General features: G+C 40.5%; 1 pseudogene; it reads right to left on the bottom strand.

Moving 5' to 3' along the window:
• Positions 1–3,962: 3,962 nt before the first annotated feature.
• LOC125604420 lies at positions 3,963–5,184 on the bottom strand (annotated as a pseudogene).
• Positions 5,185–7,479: the final 2,295 nt, after the last annotated feature.

Here is a 7,479-nt window from a genome sequence, read left to right as displayed (position 1 = left end):
TTATAATTTGAGTACATAAATGATGAGATCCTTGTGCATCAGATGGCATACACTGAAAAGGTACTCAAGAGATTCAATATGGCCGATTGCCATTCTCTGACCAGTCCCATGGTCGTGAGGTCTCTCGGCCTGGACACTGACCCATTCCGTCCCAAGATGGACGATGAAGATGACCTAGGTCCCAAAATGCCATATCTCAGTGTCATAGGAGCTTTAATGTACTTGGCAACTCACACACGGCCTGATATAAGCTTTGTCGTGAACCTACTATCTAGGTTTAGCTCCTGTCCGACCCAGAGGCATTGGAATGGGATCAAACATGTTCTTCGTTACCTGCAAGGAACGAAAGACTTGGGTCTATATTATACTAACCATAACAAAGATGGTTTAGTTGGCTTTGCTGATGCTGGTTATTTATCAGATCCACATCAAGCTCGATCACAGACATGGTATGTCTTTACACATGAAGGTATGGCCATATCATGGCGTTCCATGAAACAAACCATCGCGGCCACTTCATCTAATCACTCGGAAATATTGGCCATACATGAGGCCAGCCGCGAGTGTGTTTGGTTGAGGTCGATGACCCAACACGTCCGAGCTGATTGCGGGACGGCCGAGTGCAAAAAGCCAACCATGATGTATGAGGACAATGCTGCGTGCATTGCTCAGCTCAAGGACGGTTACATAAAAGGTGATAGGACGAAGCACATATTGCCTAAGTTCTTCTTTACTCACGAGCTTCAGAAAGCCGGTGAGGTCCAGGTCGTCCAAATACAATCCAGTGACAATTCAGCTGACCTATTCACCAAGGCACTTCCTACCTTCACGTTCAGGAAGCTCACACATCAGATTGGGATGCGTAGGCTGAAGGACCTCCACTGAGGTTCACATCAGGGGGAGTAGTACGTGTTGTACTCTTTTTCCTCCATCATGGTTTTGTCCCACTGGGTTTTCCTGATAAGGTTTTAATGAGGCAACATTAAGCGTATTACAATCTCTGTATGGTTATGGCATCCAAGGGGGAGTATTATAAATCAATTGGTGGATGTCCATAACCGGCCCATACACTTAGAGAGAGAGACGGCCCAACCCTAGAGAGAGAGAGGCGGCCGCGAGACTTGGAGAGGAGAGAGAGGCGGCTAGAACTTGCCTATTTCCTAATTCGTTTATGTTTATGATTTGTAATCTTTCCTATTATTGTATTTCCATTTATCTCTCTTGTAACCTCTATATAAAGGGAACACATTCATTAATAATATACAGAAACTTACAGTAATAAATCCTAAGTTTCACAACATTTTTGTCGTTGTTGTCATTGTCCAATATATTGCCTTCTAGAACAGCCATAAGTGTAGACAGCTCGTCCACAAGGACTTTGCGAATATCCTTTCTGACACCAACGTCGTAAGCCACACGACCAATACAGTATTTACTGTATCCCGCCACAGCCATGGCTGAAAAACCAGTAGTTACAAACCCCAGTGTCGTCGAAATAGCACTGGCTGCAGCTGAAACCACCGAAGCTGGACACACCGCCAACGAAGCCGCTTGACCAGCAGTCCTTCCCACCCCTAAAAACCTCAGTGCCAAAGAAGCAACACCACCTGCTGCACACACCGAGTTGACTTGGCTGCTACTTCCAGACTTGGTGACCGAAAAAACAAGCAGACCAGTCTTGCAATAGATAGCAAAATCCTCACAGTTGTTGTCCAAGAGATGGTACTCACCAAACCCATTTCCCGATAAAAGGTACCTCGCGCGGTGAACGATTTCTTCAGGAGGATCTGAAGGTGCGGTAGTGCAGGTACCGCCTCGCTACAAGGATAGCCTTGGAGACATCGTACTGGAAGAGATAAAGGTTTCCTCCGGCGAGAAAGCAGTCGAGACAAGAAGAGATCACGCTGTTGAGAGTTGATTGGTCTCCGCAATTAGGACAAGGGTTGTCTCCTCCGTGACGAGGAACTGAAATCTGGATGATCTTGTCCAGATACGTACCGGTTCCGATTTCAAGACCACCTCGACAAGTAAAGTGAATGACTTTACCGGCTCCTATATAGATTCCTATGAAATGGAATGCATAGAACCAGAAAAAAGCTAGAGATCGTGAACGTCCAGAACAGAAATTCTCCTATACTCAGCAATCCACAACTTCTCAGCTATAACACTGCTATAGCTCTTGTCTTCTTCAACCACTAGAACTCCAGGATTCCACACACGGTTGCCATTGACGTTAGGATTCTGGCTACCAGCACCTTCACAATAACTGTCAATTACTCTCAAACACTCAGCTTGACCAAAATTTGATTCCTTAGCCCACGTCTCCATTGACTTTTTAAACATATGAATGGATCGCTTCTAGTCCGTAATCTCTATCTCAAACTCCCATGTATCTTCCTCCATATCATCATGACCCCAAGGATATAAACCAATCCCAAATTCTCCACTCCCCTTTGATGTAAGGTGCTCTTTTCCCACAGCTCGTTGTTCTCGTCCATCTGTTCTTACACCTAAGAACATCCTTGCACCTTTCATATGACTCAGCCATGGTGGAAGAGACTATGTCTTTTCTCCATAACCTGCGTTTCCTCACCTTATAGTAGGGGTGTTCAATCCGGTAAAACCGAACCAATTAAAACTGAACCGAACCGAAATAGAAAAAATGGTTTGGATTTGGTAGTACCGAATATACCGAATGGATGTCATTTTTAAGAAACCGTGGTATATGGATATGGTTTGGTATATAAACCGATCAAACCGAATAAACCGAATAAACCGATCAATTAAAATATAAAGTATAAGTATATGTAAATTATATAATATAATTAATAATATATACCTAATTTATTTTATTGGTATGATATTCCTACTTAAATGTTTATTTTAGTTATTTAATATTTTATTTTAAGTTCAAATTTTTTTTTATCAAATTAAAAAAAAAACATATTTTTTACTTTTTTGTTTAATAGTATTATGGATTACTGATATTTCTTACTTTTATTCCATAAAACTATTACTATTATTAACTAAATATGTTTACTGATTATTTAAATAGTAAAATAAAAAATAGATTATTTAAAAACCAAAATATCGCCATGTTATAATTAAATTTAAAGCCGATATCTAATCTTATAAAGTAAAATTCACAAAATATTTTAAAAGAAAAATATATTTATGGTTTTTTTGGTATAAAACCGAATAAACCAAAAACCGACGGTATATAAACCGAACCAAACCATATTAAATATGGTTTTAATATGGTAGATATTTTTTATAAACCGAAACACCGAAAAACCGGAAAAACCAAACCGAAACCGAACCGATATCCGGATTGAACACCCCTGCCTTATAGTTCCACTCCTGAACCTGAGATATTTGAACTTCTACCGTCTCAGGAAGCATCATGCCCACAGCAGAAACAATGATTTTGGCCTTATAGCCTGCTTCAGTCCCAGCTTTCGAGAGACATTTGAACCCCGTTTCCGCGGCTCCAAGCGGCTTAACTCGCTTCCTAACTTATAATAGTACCATCTGACAATAAGCTTCTTGTATACTTCTTCCTTGTGAAGCAATTCTGATTTCTCCAGTGAAAAGTGGTCCCCATCTTTTGTAACCTTCTCATCTGTTACTTTACAGCTCTGCAGTTGAACCCTTTTGGTGTTTGTGAGCCCAGCACGTGGTGGTATTCTTGGCCCTTACATGAACCCAGTAGCTGCTGGGCTTTATGGTTCCGCTGCAATTCCTCAACCTGTTTACTATGGTCAGCAAGCTGGATTTGTAATGCCGCCATTCCACCCATCATACTATTCTCAGTAGCAGACCATTGCTAATAGTAAGATATTTGTCTCCTGCAATTAAAATATCGTTGAAGTGATGTCTGAGGAAGGAACTAATTACTGTCTTGACTCTCCATTTCTCTTTATGTAAATGAAAAGTAAGCAGTTTTTATCATGGAGTTGATCTTTATCTAAATCTCTTGATAGAGTTTAGTTCTTGAAAGTAATAAATATTGTTGACTGTATTTGCCATTTCCACAAATGGTTAAAATACAGTTTACACAATACAAACAAAGCATAAGCAAAGTCAACAGATTAGTCATCGACTCATCCAACCATCCATGAACCGTGTACTCAAGTAATTTTCCACTACTTGTTTTTGTCGCTGTTGGTAATGTCCAAATTGTCCAATATATTGCCTTCTAGAACTGCCATAAGTGTAGCAAGCTCTTCCACAGGGACTTTGCGAACATCCTTTCTCACACCAACGTCGTAAGCCACACGACCGATACAGTATTTACTATATCCCGCCACAGCCACGGCGGCTGCCAAACCAGTAGTCACAAGTCCAAGCGTCATCGTAACAGCCCTGGTTGCAGCAGAAACCACCGTAGCTGGAGACACCGCCAATGAAGCCGCTTGACCAGCAGTCCTTCCCACCCCTAAATACCTGAGTGCCAAAGAAGCAACACCACCTGCTGCACACACCGCGTTGACTTGGCTGCTACTTCCAGACTTGGTGACAGAAAAAACAAGCAGACCAGTTTTGCAATAGATAGCAAAATCCTCACAGTTGTTGTCCAAGAGATGGTACTCACCAAACCCATTTCCCCATAAAAGGTACCTCGCGCGGTGAACGACTTCTTCAGGAGGATCTGAAGGTGCGGTAGTGCAGGTACCGCCTCGCTGTTTAGCCACAAGGATAGCCTTGGAGACATCGTACTGGAGAGATAAAGGTTTCCTCCGGCGAGAAAGCAGTCGAGACAAGAAGAGATCACGCCGTCGAGAGTCGATTGGCCTCCGCAATTAGGACAAGGGTTGTCTCCTCCGTGACGAGGAACTGAAATCTCGATGATCTTGTCCAGATACGTACCGGTTCCGATTTCAAGACCACCTCGACGAGTAAAGTGAATGACTTTACCGGCTCCTACATAGATTCCTATGAAATGGAATGCATAGAACCCAGAGAAAGGAGCTAAAGATCGTGATCGAGAGTAAGCGAAAATGTGGATAAGAGAGAGAGAGAGTGAAGGAGATGGAACCGTGATGGGAGTAGATGTAAGATCGCCATGAATAGATGTGATCTCCGGCCTTGAGCTCATCTCTGGAGATCTTGTTGGAGAACAATCCCATCTTCTTCTTGTTCCTGAGTCCTGACAGAGATTCACTTTTGCTTAATGAGCTAGTTTTCTGATTTTCTCTCTCTCTTTTCCTTCTTATTTAAAGTTGAAAAATATATTTATGCCCTTAATGAATTAGACCAAGTTTATTGCTGACTCTAAACTGAGTTTTAAGGAAATTATCCATTTAATTAATTCAAAACAAAATAAAAAGCCCATTACCGATCCTGAAGGTGTTGTGGGAGCGTTTTTTAAATTGGTTTTTAACACACGTGTCGGTAGGGGTGGACACTTTATCCGATATCCTAAGTGGTATCCGAACCCGATCCGAATAAACTGAATCGAAATCCGAACCGAAGTAGCAGAATATCCGAACGGGTATTGAATTAGGAGAGATTGGATATCCGAACCCGAACGGGTAATATCCGAACCCGAATGGATATCCGAAAATAACCAAATATATGTGTAATTAACCTTATAGTTCTAGTTTACATCTCTCATTTTATATAGAATATTTATATTGATACTACACATATTTTAAGTTCATATGATATACATAGAATTACGGAAAAAATGATTTGCTACTCACTTAAAATGCATGTCAAGCTTTTTATTTCAAGAATTAACAAAAACTTACATCAAAATTTTAAAAACAGTAACCAAATTAATGTCTTTTTAGTTACAAAATGTTATGTCGAAATCTATTAACCATTCAATCTATTAAAAATAAAAAAAATTAGTTAAGTGAAATTATATTTTTAAATACAAGAAATTTGAGAAATGAAAATTTAATTTTGTTTTTTCAAAATCTAAATATCCGAACTCCGATCCGAAATAACCGAACCCGAACTAAAAATATCCGAACCCGACCCGAAGTACAAAAATACCCGAACGAGTTCTACACCTCTATACCAAAATACCCAAAAATCTAAAATACCCGACCCAAACCTAAACGGATACCCGAATGCCCACCCCTACGTGTCGGCTTGGGAATAGATTAATTTTATTTTTCTTTTTTTCTTTTCTTTCTTTCGCTCATTTGTGTCGGCTTCTTGTTTTCTCCGACACAAAGGAAGCGATCGAAACGGCGATCAAAACCACGACAGACGATGACTCTCCTCACGGCGTCATCTCCGGCGGCTGCGGTCTTCTCCGTCAGAAGACCGATCGACGACGACGACTGTCTCTGTCCTCATCGTCTTCTCCGTCAGAGACCGATCGAAACCCACCACGGACGACTACTCTCTCCGTCGTTAGCGTCTTCTCCGTCAGAAACCCATCGAAACCCGCCACCGACGGCTACACTCTCTGTGTGGTGAATGCAGCGCTGGTGAAGACCCGTATCATTAAGGTAATCACTAAAAGAAAACGTGGGAGTAACGACTACGATTTACGACTACAAATGTGTAGTCGTAAATTACCTTCGACTTTACGACTAAGTTACGACTACCTGAATGTTCGTCGTAACATAGACGTAATTTTGCAACTAATAGTTTTCGTCGCAAATTGGTCGTAAACTAACTTCTCGTTTATGACTAAACTTTCATGTAGTCGTAAAGTAGTCGTAAATATATGACTAAGAAACATCAACGCTGCACCATCTGATTAACGACCAATTTACAAGGAATGCAGTTGCACATTGGTGGTTACGTTATTATCAAACGTAAATTCGTTGTAAACCCAAAATCGAAATTTCCCTATAAATATGATATTCACCCTCAATCTTAAGATGCACAAAAAAACGAGAAAGAGTAAAAAAAAAAGTCTAGAAATATCTATGAGCTTCGGAGTTGGATGTATGCGCATAAAGATTCAAGCGGAAGAGTAACAGAAGAATTTCTCAAAGGAGCAGAGATGTTCATGTACCATGTCGGACAGACGTCTCTCACACTAGAAACGGGTAAAATGTTTTGTCCCTGTCGTAAATGAAACAATACCAAGTTTGCTGCTAGTGAAACGGTTTGGAAACATATAGTAAATAGAGGATTTACTCCACATTACTATATCTGGTTTAACCACGGAGAAGCTGATAATAGGAATGAAGCTAGTAGTAGTAATCAGGTTGAAAATGTTCGTAACAGAGAGGAACCACATTTACCTTCTGAACGTTTTAACCTTCAAGAGGATCATATGGTAGATCATGATAGGATGCATGATATGGTTACATATGCATTTCGTGAAACAAGATCAGTAATAGAGGAGGTAGAAAATTTAGAGGGGCCTAATTTGGATGCAAAAAGATTTTATGAGATGCTAGCAGCAGCTAATGAGCCAATTTATGAAGGTTGTAGCAAAGGTCTTTCTAAATTATCATTGGCAGCTAGGATGATGAATATCAAAACTGATCATAACTTACCTGAAGT

Source organism: Brassica napus, unplaced genomic scaffold (assembly GCF_020379485.1).
Source record: "Brassica napus cultivar Da-Ae unplaced genomic scaffold, Da-Ae ScsIHWf_545;HRSCAF=820, whole genome shotgun sequence".
Lineage (NCBI taxonomy): Eukaryota > Viridiplantae > Streptophyta > Magnoliopsida > Brassicales > Brassicaceae > Brassica > Brassica napus.
This window is presented reverse-complemented; position numbering and strand designations above follow the sequence as displayed.